This window comes from Oncorhynchus tshawytscha, linkage group LG21 (assembly GCF_018296145.1).
Source record: "Oncorhynchus tshawytscha isolate Ot180627B linkage group LG21, Otsh_v2.0, whole genome shotgun sequence".
Classification (NCBI taxonomy): Eukaryota; Metazoa; Chordata; class Actinopteri; order Salmoniformes; family Salmonidae; genus Oncorhynchus; species Oncorhynchus tshawytscha.
Window position 1 is genome coordinate 20,607,495 of NC_056449.1, and position 12,749 is coordinate 20,620,243.

Below are 12,749 nucleotides of genomic sequence, written 5' to 3' on the forward strand. Positions count from 1 at the left end.
AGAAAGCAAGCACAGTAAACACAGTAAATACAGCAAAGACAGCAAGCACAGTAAACACAGCAAAGACAGCAAAGACAGCAAGCACAGTAAACACAGTAAACACAGAAAACACAGTGAACACAGCAAAGACAGCAAAGACAGCAAGCACAGTAAACACAGAAAACACAGTAAACACAGCAAAGACAGCAAAGACAGCAAGCACAGTAAACACAGTAAACACAGAAAACACAGTGAACACAGCAAAGACAGCAAAGACAGCAAGCACAGTAAACACAGTAAACACAGAAAACACAGTAAACACAGCAAAGTGAGTAATAGAAACAACACTCAGGATGATGTTCCCACACAGTGAAACAGAATCCAATTCATTTCCTGTTCCTTTGTTCGACAAAGAGCTTACTTTGACCCACAATGAAACACTATTATAATTTGACACTCTATGCTGTTTGACACCTTTACAGTCTAAGGCCATGTGACACTGTGCAAACAGTTAAGCAGGAAGTTATCTAACATCTGGTGAAATCTGGCAGATTTCCAATCTTTCAGGCAAAAGGAGGACTTGAAGTTGTCTGGGAGTTAACGTTGATAGTCCATATAGTATGTTGCTTCTACAGCACTAACTTTAAAGAATATTAAAACCGCTTAAGATAAAAAATAAAATAAAAAGAAGGGAATATGCCTGGACAAATCAACGGAATTGTTGTGGAGTTGTCCATGTCATTTTAGTAGATGGTCGAGGTAAATACTACCACATACCTAGATTTCATAAGGAAGAGGAATACCAAGGACCAAGGTCAGTACAACGGAAATCATTAGAGTTAAACATGGTGAAGCAGGACTTTAGTGTGACATGCAACATTTCAACACTCATTAAGTCTGTCAGATCTGATAGCCATGCGGCTTTGTCAGCTTTTTCCTATTGATATAAATCTTTACAATTACTGTCACATTTTGCCTGGGTAAATCAAGCAGCAGCTCTTTCAGGAATAGTGTTGTGTCAGCACTGGAGTCAAGCAGACACAGACCATCCTCCTTGCAGCATTCAGAGCAATACTGGGGCCTCAACACCCATAGGATGGAATAAACAGCAATTTGGAGTCGAGTGTACGCCAGATACCTAAAGATTAGAGGCGGGCTGATGGGAGCAGCTTGATGAGCAAACCTGGAAGTATGATCAATGTAGGACCATAATTTCAGTCAGTTTGCTACAGCAGGAAACAAGAAATGTGACTTATTATGTGGATTATAATTAATTTGTAAGGGTTGATACATTTTTCATTAGGGCAAATCAGGTCTGAAATTTCAAAGTGGAAATTGCGAACTTTAGAAGCTTTTTAAAACTCAAATACACTACAAGTTTGCATTTCCTGCTGTGGGAAATTCTCCGCATCAAAAGAGTGATTAAGATCCTACATCTGAAATAAACATTTACTCTTTCCCCTTGAAGCTCCATCGCTGACCAGCATTTGATAGGAATTTGATGAACTATTCAGCCTCTTGTCTGTTTTGTTGGCTGTTCAGACGCAGCCATGGAGTAGAATGTGAGGCACATAAAAGTTCAAAATAAGTGAAGGTGCAAACAAGGCAAGTGCAACTTTTCCATAGCTTTGATGGCATGCATGTCACATTCTTCTTCACCCCTCACTCTCTCTCCTCCCCAGTCAAGGCCTTCCCACTCCGGCACAGAGCTGTTGAGGACACTCCACACATTTCCCCAGCCCATTGCCAAGGTACTCCAGCAGCCCCACTCTTCCCTGTCGCTACAGTAAGGCCTGCATCCATCCGGTCACGGCCAGTAGGCGCAGACATAGATTAACTGGGCTGCACGTGTGCAGTGAGACGATCAAGAGATAGGGTCCCATCTCTCACACACTAACAGCAGACGAAGCCAGCCCCTCCCTTTGGACTACACCGCAGCACCCCTGAGTGGCTCTGCACAGATCAAACATGGCCTTATTATCCTGTGTGATTCCATTATCCTCTCATGACCATTCTGCAGGTACTGCCTCAGTCTTTCATTACTGTGGAAGGAGAGGTGAGGGCGGAAGGGAGAGAGTGAGTATTAACGTTGAAGGCAGTCATGGAAACTACAGCTCTGGGGTCTGAGGAAGGACTTGGCTGCCTCCCTTTCTCTCTCCCTGCCTCTCTCTCGCTCCGTCTCTCCTTCCCTCTTTCTCTTTCTGTCTCCCTCTCTCTCTCTCCATTCCTCACTCTCTTTCCCTCCCTCATTCTCTATCCGTCTCCCTCACTCTCTCTTACTCCCTCTCTATCTGTCTCCCTACCTCTCGCTCTCTCTCTCTCTCTCTCTCTCACTTTCTCTGGGCTGTCTTGCTTCAGTGAGGAGAGGAAGAGGTGTAGCCCAGCACATGAAGCTTATGCACTTCACTGAGGAGCCTCTTGACTGTTTAATGTAGTGTAGCTGGAAACTGACCAGAACTGTCATTAATTCTACTAATCCTTTTCAGTTCTGCTCTGCTATGTGCACAATTTCTTGGAAAATAACTGCCCCGCAAACATACACAAATATACACTGTATATACCCTATATTATTATTATTATTATTATACATGAGGTTATAATAGATTTGTCATTTGACAATACTGGTGTAAATGGCCGGTACTCCCTCCAAACCAGGATGCTGCAGATGAAGTGTCAAATCAGGGTTCATCACCAGAGCCTAGTCATTACATGCAGGATTAATTCATTATCAGATCATTATGAGCACAGCAATGTACTAGGGAATATATTTCTCAATGACAAGCGAGTGGACCACAAAAGGATAAAAATATGAGTGCAACAATAGCACAAGAATATATAATCTGGTAATGCAACATCTAGACATTGGCTGAAGGAAATCCTAGACAGAAGAAGCAATGGATGTTGCACCTATTTCTCCAGATGGAGCCATAATTTCCATGGATTTCTATGTGCAAGCAAAGTGAGTAAATTAAAGTTGGAGGGAGAACACTACACCCTCTCTTACGAGTTCCTTTGAACTGACAAACTGGGGGAAGCAAATGAATAGAAAGGTGGATTACCACGTTGCAAATCTCTCCAAGTTGCTGCAATCATTTTCCTAAAGCTCACCTTGAGAGGGAAAGCTGCTTGCAGTGGGATTTTCTCAATTTCTTGCTTGGCGGAACAGGTGTATTTACCTTGGTAATTGTATTCCTCATACAAATCATAATGTGATTAAATATTAATACAATTCAGAGTTCGAGGGGAGGCAGATCGGCAAAATTATCTAAGCAGCAATATTGTGGAATCGCTTTCTGCACTCCTAGACATTCCCCATAACCTTATAAAGAAAGGGAAATGTTAAAAGGGAAATCATCCTCAATACAGCTTGCATAGAAAAAGTGTGCAGAAGTAGAAAAGGGTATCAAAGTTAATGCTAGAAATGTGGGTATTTTTCACTGTCGTGATCTCTATTCACATTGTCTGATTTGTTTAGCTCCTGGCAGTGCTCTCTGAGCCAAGCAACTGTTTAGTGGCATATTCAAAGCAAAGCTCCCTGTATGAGCACTACGAGAGCAATGGGCCTTGTGCGTCCTTGGGCAGCGGCTGCAAATAATAGAGCCTTCCCATAAGTCATAGTCAAACAGTAATTACAAGGGCCCTAAACTGGCAGAAAGAGCACCGATTGACTCCTCATGGTTATTGACGTCAAGGTAGAAGGACGATGATTCAAAGAAATAGAAAAATCGTATACTTCTATGTGATGATTAGCCTCGAGTCTCAGAGGCATGTTCTACACATGTTGTGCACTCTGAGCGACCACCTGAGTGCCACAGGGCAGCACATGTGACTAAATAAGTAGGTGTAATAATTACTTTCAATCAGCTTCTTATGTTTAACAGACCTGTCCTGGCTTTCAGAGATGGTAGGTCATAGTAGAGTATTAGTGGATCCAAGCAATAATCAATATCAAGTGAGCTTTTATATTAAACCACACAACATCATGTTTTGAATATGACATAGATGACCCCCTATAAACAATGACATTATAGAGTTAGGCTCTAGTTTTGAGTCCACTTGTGACTGTGTTAACTTAACATCAATTATTGTCACTTCCCTTCACTCTGAGACCTGTCAATAAAATACTATGCAGTAGACAGTTAGCTGTCAGGCAGTCTTATTGAAAGTAACATACAACTGACAGTGATTCTCGTGTAATCAAATCCTCAAGGACATAAAGAGAGTAGCTGTTAACTATGATAACGATCCCTTAACTGGCCCGAACCATACCATTTATCATGTACAGCAGTCCGGCTTTTGCCAGGAGCGATCAATTACAGCATAAATAATACAGTCTGGCAAGCATAACTAACTTGACTATCTTTTTTAAAAGTGGACATTGAACATAAGTAGGGGATGTGCATGTAAGTTCCACCATAACTTCCTTTGGGGTGACAATAGCAGTTTTACGTATGAGCAGGAGAGTATAAGCCTGTAACATTTATTCTGTAGTATGACTCTAGTGACTTAGTGGCAGGACTTGCATGTAATCACCTGGAAAGGAGTTGATATTGAGCTGTAGTAGGTGTTTTACTATAGAATTAAGGAAGTCATCATGTAGGCAAAGGTGATTGGTCCAGATTCAAATCTAGCAAATTCGAACTCAGTACAGTAAATAACAGTACAGTACACAGTCATGTGAGGCATGCATATTGTGACAAAGTGGAAATTCCTCCCTGACCTGGGTGCAAACTCAGAACCCTCTGCACCATAACACAAATACTCAAGAAGCACCAGCTGAGGCATTTCCGGATCCGGGACAACAGTATTTCTTGGTCTCAGGAAGGTAGCAGGATGCGCTTAGCCATCTGCTACATACTGTATGGGACATGTATGGTTCATTCTTAATACTTCATTGGATTAATGCCAGTCTCACCACTTCCCTCCAATTCAAGACATCTGTATATCGAGGGAGAAAAACATAATTAAGTCAAAGGATTATTTCAAATCCACAAATTGGATTATGAAAGCTGAAATAACAGATTTGTATTTTATTTGACAATTTAAAATACGTAAAGAAGCCACACCAGGCAACTTGGAATCCCAATCCCTTACAGGGAACCCATCTGGCTTGCCCACGTCTACTGGAGCAGGTAAACAACTGTTTGCCAAATTATGCTAATAAACTTGCTACAGAAAGAACAGTGGGAGTTAAACTGAGCAAATACCCATTAAAAGCCTCCGGGGCCTAAAGGCGAATAAATAAAGTCATGCAATGAGCTACAACAAAAGGACTGGTGGGAACGGAGAAGTGGTTCCTAAGCAACTGTTGCAGAGACGCCATAGGGGGACGGTGGTGGGCCAATTGAGACCTGATCATTACGAGAGCTCCCTATTCAATCTCCAAACAGGCCTTCAGTTCACCATATTAGACCCAAATTAACTAACATGCGGGCTCAATTATGTTTGAGTCTTGCCAAGACACACTTTCTGGGAAATATCAACTTAATGTATGATTTGGACCTTACAAGATGATAGCTGGTGATTTCAACCTGCACCATTGCAGGCTTGAAGGGAAATTCCACCACTTTTAACCTAATTTTCATTATCTCCAGCACTCTTCCGGTGTCTACATAAATGTATGTGAAAACGGCATATTTCTACAAAAACATATAAAGTTAAAAGGTTCTACCGATGACATTATCAACAGTTAAAACGCTTTAAAAACAACGATTTTTAAACACTATGAGATTCATGGTGGTGTAGGGAGCAAGAGAATACCCTTCCTCTAGCTAGAAACTCATTACAGGCTTTGAAAATCATTGTTTTTCTTACTTTTAATCCTACCCTGTGATCTTTTTAACCCCAGATCATAGAAACACTCTGTTTTCACATACGTAGACACTGGTTTGGTGATGGAGATAATGAATACGAGGTTGAAAAGTGGAGGATTTTTTTTTTACAAGTTTTGAAGGCAGAAAAGAGTGGAAATGTCAGATAATGTCATAATAACAGTAATTACGGACCTTTTTGAAAATGTTATTCCTGTCGACTGCCTTGGCTCTGTAATAAAGTTAGTCAAAGAGCAGTCCTGTCTAAACGAATAATCAATCAAATGATGCATGGAGTAGATTTGTGTCTATTACTGTCTCTGAAAGGGTGAAGGAACATCCTCTTATATCTATCTGAGGTATTTAAACAGTACATCCAAAATCATAGAGGAAATGACAATGCCTGTATTCGGTATTCTGTATTCTGTGCAGGGTTGTCATTTAGTGACATTTTTCTGTACCACAACTGCCGAGCAGTTGCTATATCCTGATTTATAAATGTATTAATCATTATTCCAAAGCTACTTGACGTATGAGAAGTTATAGAAGAATTAAACATGAATTTGTCATGTTCTAAGAAGAGCTGGGAAAAAACAATCCCATTTATTACATAACAATTATTCAACAGTTGTGTCTGTATTTTGCCTCTATACAGTATTAAACAATTGGATTAAATTGAAAGACTATTCAAATGGACTGTTAGTCAAAGAGTCTTTATCCAAATGGACTGTTATTCAGAGAGTCTTTATCCAAAGAGTCTGTTACAGAGAGTGTCTTTATCCAAATGGACTGTTATTCAGAGAGTCTTTATCCAAATGGACTGTTATTCAGAGTCTTTATCCAAATGGACTGTTATTCAGAGAGTCTTTATCCAAAGGGTCTGTTACAGAGAGCGTCTTTATACAAATGGACTGTTATTCAGAGAGTCTTTATCCAAAGGGTCTGTTACAGAGAGCGTCTTTATCCAAATGGACTGTTAATTCAGAGAGTCTTTATCCAAATGGATTGTTATCGAGAGTCTTTATCCAAATGGAATGTTATTCAGAGTCTTTATCCAAATGGACTGTTATTGAGAGTCTTTATCCAAATGGAATGTTATTCAGAGAGTCTTTATCCAAATGGAATGTTATTGAGAGTCTTTATCCAAATGGACTGTTATTCAGAGTCTTTATCCAAATGGAATGTTATTGAGAGTCTTTATCCAAACGGAATGTTATTGAGAGTCTTTATCCAAATGGAATGTTATTCAGAGAGTCTTTATCCAAATGGAATGTTATTGAGAGTCTTTATCCAAATGGACTGTTATTCAGAGTCTTTATCCAAATGGAATGTTATTGAGAGTCTTTATCCAAATGGAATGTTATTGAGAGTCTTTATCCAAATGGATTGTTACTCAGAGAGTCTTTATCCAAATGCACTGTTATTCAGAGAGTCTTTATCCAAATGGAATGTTATTCAGAGTCTTTATCCAAATGGATTGTTATTGAGAGTCTTTATCCAAATGGACTTTTATTGAGAGTCTTTATCCAAATGGAATGTTATTCAGAGAGTCTTTATCCAAATGGAATGTTATTGAGAGTCTTTATCCAAATGGAATGTTATTGAGAGTCTTTATCCAAATGGAATGTTATTGAGAGTCTTTATCCAAATGGAATGTTATTGAGAGTCTTTATCCAAATGGAATGTTATTCAGAGAGTCTTTATCCAAATGGATTGTTATTGAGAGTCTTTATCCAAATGGAATGTTATTCAGAGAGTCTTTATCCAAATGGAATGTTATTGAGAGTCTTTATCCAAATGGACCGTTATTTGTCCCTAGAATTTCTAAGCAAACAGCTGGAGGCAGGGCTTTCTCCTATAGAGCTCCATTGTTATGGAACGGTCTGCCTACCCACGTCAGAGACGCAAACTCGGTCTCAACCTTTAAGTCTTTACTGAAGACTCATCTCTTCAGTGGGTCATATGATTGAGTGTAGTCTGGCCCAGGAGTAGGAAGGTGAACGGAAAGGCTCTGGAGCAACGAACCGCCCTTGCTGTCTCTGCCTGGCCGGTTCCCCTCTTTCCACTGGGATTCTCTGCCTCTAACCCTATTACAGGGGCTGAGTCACTGGCTTACTGGGGCTCTCTCATGCCATCCCTGGAAGGGGTGCGTCACCTGAGTGGGTTGATTCACTAATGTGGTCATCCTGTCTGGGTTGGCGCCCCCCCTTGGGTTGTGCCATGACGGAGATCTTTGTGGGCTATACTCAGCCTTGTCTCAGGATGGTAAGTTGGTGGTTGAAGATATCCCTCCAGTGGTGTGGGGGCTGTGCTTTGGCAAAGTGGGTGGGGTTATATCCTTCCTGTTTGGCCCTCTCCGGGGATGCCCTCGGATGGGGCCATAGTGTCTCCTGACCCCTCCTGTCTCAGCCTCCAGTATTTATGCTGCAGTAGTTTATGTGTCGGGGGGCTAGGGTCAGTTTGTTATATCTGGAGTATTCTCCTGTCCTATTCGGTGTCCTGTGTGAATCTAAGTGTGCGTTCTCTAATTCTCTCCTTCTCTCTTTCTTTCTCTCTCTTGGAGGACCTGGGCCCTAGGACCATGCCCCAGGACTACCTGACATGATGACTCCTTGCTGTCCCCAGTCCACCTGGCCGTGCTGCTGCTCCAGTTTCAACTGTTCTGCCTTATTATAATTCGACCATGCTGGTCATTTATGAACATTTGAACATCTTGGCCATGTTCTGTTATAATCTCCACCCGGCACAGCCAGAAGAGGACTGGCCACCCCACATAGCCTGGTTCCTCTCTAGGTTTCTTCCTAGATTTTGGCCTTTCTAGGGAGTTTTTCCTAGCCACCGTGCTTCTACACCTGCATTGCTTGCTGTTTGGGGTTTTAGGCTGGGTTTCTGTACAGCACTTTGAGATATCAGCTGATGTACGAAGGGCTATATAAATACATTTGATTTGATTTGATTATTCAGATAGTTGTTTTTCAAATTGTCTGTATTTCAGAGAGTCTTAATCCAAAAGGAGTGTTATTTAGAGTCTTTATGAAAATTGACTATTTTTCATAGTTTTTTGCCAAATATACTGTTATTCAGAGAGTTGTTACCCAAATAGACTCAGAGGGTCTTTATCTAAATGGAGTGATTTTTAGAAATTCTTTACCCAAATGGAATGTTACTCAGATAGCATTCATCCAAATGGACTGTTATTCAGAGAGTCTTTATCCAAAGAGGATCCCTTAATTATTTTAATGTAGTCATTTGTCTGCTCTTTTCATCAGCCGACTATTAAGGGACCTTATACTGCACACAACTACATTTTAATTTCACATGCAGCCAGCAAGGGATAATGCACTTAATCACTTTTAATTAGCTATGCAGTTTATAATTGAATAATGGCTTTTTGGTATTTTATTATCCGTGTTCCATTTATGCCCAAGGTGACAAAAAAGTGTTAGGCTGACCTCAGGAAAAGAATAGAAAAGAAGAGCGGAGAAGTAAACTCTGTGGTTCATGGCTTTTCCATCGTTTTAGTAGTGAGAACATTACTGTAATGACACTTAACCTTTATTCATTCTCAGTTTTCTACTGGAGCGAGATCCTCATTGTAAATCAAGATCCATATGAGCTCTCTCATGGAGACAACTCCTCCTTAACTTTAAACTCAGTCCCATGAGTATAACATCTTATTTCTTAACGACTATAGGAGCCATTGCTACGACACAGGGATTATCCTAGTAATGTTATTTAAGAGGAACACGAAGGAACTTAACGTAGAGTAGAACAGATCGTTCTATGTCTTAACCCATCAACAACAAACATTGTACAGTGGATTTGAGATCCCATGGATTGTCAGGCCTTGCATCCATAGGTCCATCCAATTCATATGAAAGTGGTTTCTCCATCCCGTTGCTCAGCTTTATAGTAAACAAGTGGCGGGGATGCCGTACCCACACTATTAATTCAACTGAATTTTGGTATGTAAATCTAAATAAATGTTGCGGATATATGAAACATGGCTAAAGTTTTCATCAAAGTGGCTGACGTGAAGATATCTACATAAGAATGAGCCGTCGATGGAAAATTCACTCGTCCATTTAATCCAAGGCCTGAGGCGATTGAACTTCCCCCAGAGGGTTGGCGAGCACACTCTGCGGCAAACAAATTGAAGCGTCTCTGTTAACACAGTACATTTCCTGTGCAGGGTGGTTACAAAGACAGAGGGAATGAGACAGAGCATATTTCCTTGGGTCTCCACCAACTCATGAGCAAATTTAATCAAACAGAATTAAACTGATTAAAATATGCAGAGGAATGGAGAGCGGACAGAGCATTACACTTTACAACATTTCCTCATTCAAATGATCTAATGCATAATTTTAATCAACCCATATGTACCCTCTACTCTAAATGTGCTCAATTCCGTCAGAATAGAGGGCTGTAATTGCTGTGTAATTACTCTGTGATATAATTAGACAGTGATTAGCTGGATGTTTTAATGATTTTTTTATTTTTTTCCCTCCCTCTGTTTGAAATAGTCCTCATTGTGAAAGGCTAAGGTGATGGCGAGGATTGCTAAACACTATAAATGCTTGAAAGTAAAACCTGTTAACAATTGACCCAGAGTTTAGTTGCGATTGTCCTCACGTTATTGTTCATGGTTGCTGAATTTTTCATGTGATACTCAATTCTATATCAGTTGATTATGATAATGTGGAGATAAGGTGTTAATGATTTTTCAGCAAAAATATCACCTTTCAATTTCAGCCATGTCGTTGACCATGAATTCACTGTATTCATAACTCATGAGGTGTGGTGGACTCATGCAATTGCAGTAGTCAGGTGGACTTTTTCAAATCAAAATCAAATCAAATCCAATTTTATTTGTCACATACACATGGTTAGCAGATGTTAGTGCGAGTGTAGCGAAATGCTTGTGCTTCTAGTTCCGACAATGCAGTAATAACCAACAAGTAATCTAGCTAACAATTCCAAAACTACTACCTTATAGACACAAGTGTAAGGGGATAAAGAATATGTACATAAGATATATGAATGAGTGATGGTACAGAGCGGCATAGGCAAGATACAGTAGATGGTATTCAGTGCAGTATATACATATGAGATGAGTATGTAAACAAAGTGGCATAGTTAAAGTGGCTAGTGATACATGTATTACATAAGGATGCAGTAGATGATATAGAGTACAGTATATACGTATACATATGAGATGAATGAGATGAATGATGTATGTAAACATTATATTAGGTAGCATTGTTTAAAGTGGCTAGTGATATATTTTACATCATTTCCCATCAATTCCCATTATTAAAGTGGCTGGAGTTGAGTCAGTGTGTTGGCAGCAGCCACTCAATGTTAGTGGTGGCTGTTTAACAGTCTGATGGCCTTGAGATAGAAGCTGTTTTTCAGTCTCTCGGTCCCAGCTTTGATGCACCTGTACTGACCTCGCCTTCTGGATGATAGCGGGGTGAACAGGCAGTGGCTCGGGTGGTTGTTGTCCTTGATGATCTTTATGGCCTTCCTGTGACATGAGGGCATGTTTCCGGTGAAGACCTCACTACCCTCAGACAGCCTTACGGTTGTGGGCGGAGCAGTTGCCGTACCAGGCGGTGATACAGCCCGACAGGATGCTCTCGATTGTGCATCTGTAGAAGTTTGTGAGTACTTTTGGTGACAAGCCAAATTTCTTCAGCCTCCTGAGGTTGAAGAGGCGCTGCTGCGCCTTCTTCACGATGCTGTCTGTGTGGGTGGACCAATTCAGTTTGTCTGTGATGTGTACGCCGAGGAACTTAAAACTTACTACCCTCTCCACTACTGTTCCATCGATGTGGATAGGGGGGTGTTCCCTCTGCTGTTTCCTGAAGTCCAGGGAGTACAGGAGAGGGCTCAGAACGCACCCTTGTGGGGCCCCAGTGTTGAGGATCAGCGGGGTGGAGATGTTGTTGCCTACCCTCACCACCTGGGGGCGGCCCGTCAGGAAGTCCAGTAACCAGTTGCACAGGGCGGGGTCGAGACCCAGGGTCTCGAGCTTGATGACGAGCTTGGAGGGCACTATGGTGTTGAATGCCGAGCTGTAGTCGATGAACAGCATTCTCACATAGGTATTCCTCTTGTCCAGATGGGTTAGGGCAGTGTGCAGTGTGGTTGAGATTGCATCGTCTGTGGACCTATTTGGGCGGTAAGCAAATTGGAGTGGGTCTAGGGTGTCAGGTAGGGTAGAGGTGATATGGTCCTTGACTAGTCTCTCAAAGCACTTCATGATGACGGAAGTGAGTGCTACGGGGCGGTAGTCGTTTAGCTCAGTTACCTTAGATTTCTTGGGAACAGGAACAATGGTGGCCCTCTTGAAGCATGTGGGAACAACAGACTGGGATAGGGATTGATTGAATATGTCCGTAAACACACCAGCCAGCTGGTCTGCGCATGCTCTGAGGGCGCGGCTGGGGATGCCGTCTGGGCCTGCAGCCAACAACCATATGGAGGAGTTTACACAAGAAGATTGCCATATTCAAGATTACAATCAAATAATTTGCAGTCAGTTAATAACTATAAACAGTGGAATAACATGCACAAATGCTACATCCAACTAAATAGAAAGTTAAACACCATCAAAATGCTGTTTTGCTCATTTTCATCAAGGCACTCTGTGGACCAGACAGTCAGTTATGATCAAATATAAGGTGTTCATGATAGAAATCTGAAGGTCTGACCCCTCCTAGAAGTCTGTGTTCCAATTCATCCGAAAGGTGTTCGATGGAGTTGAGGTCAGGTCTATGTGCAGGCCAGTCAAGTTCTTCCACACAGATCTCGACAAACCATTTCTGTATGTCATTGTATGTTGTAGCGTTAAGATTTCCCTTCACTGAGAGTATGGGGCCGAGCCCGAATCATGAAAACAACCCCAGACCATTATTCCTCATCCACCAAACCTTACAGTTGGTACTATGTATT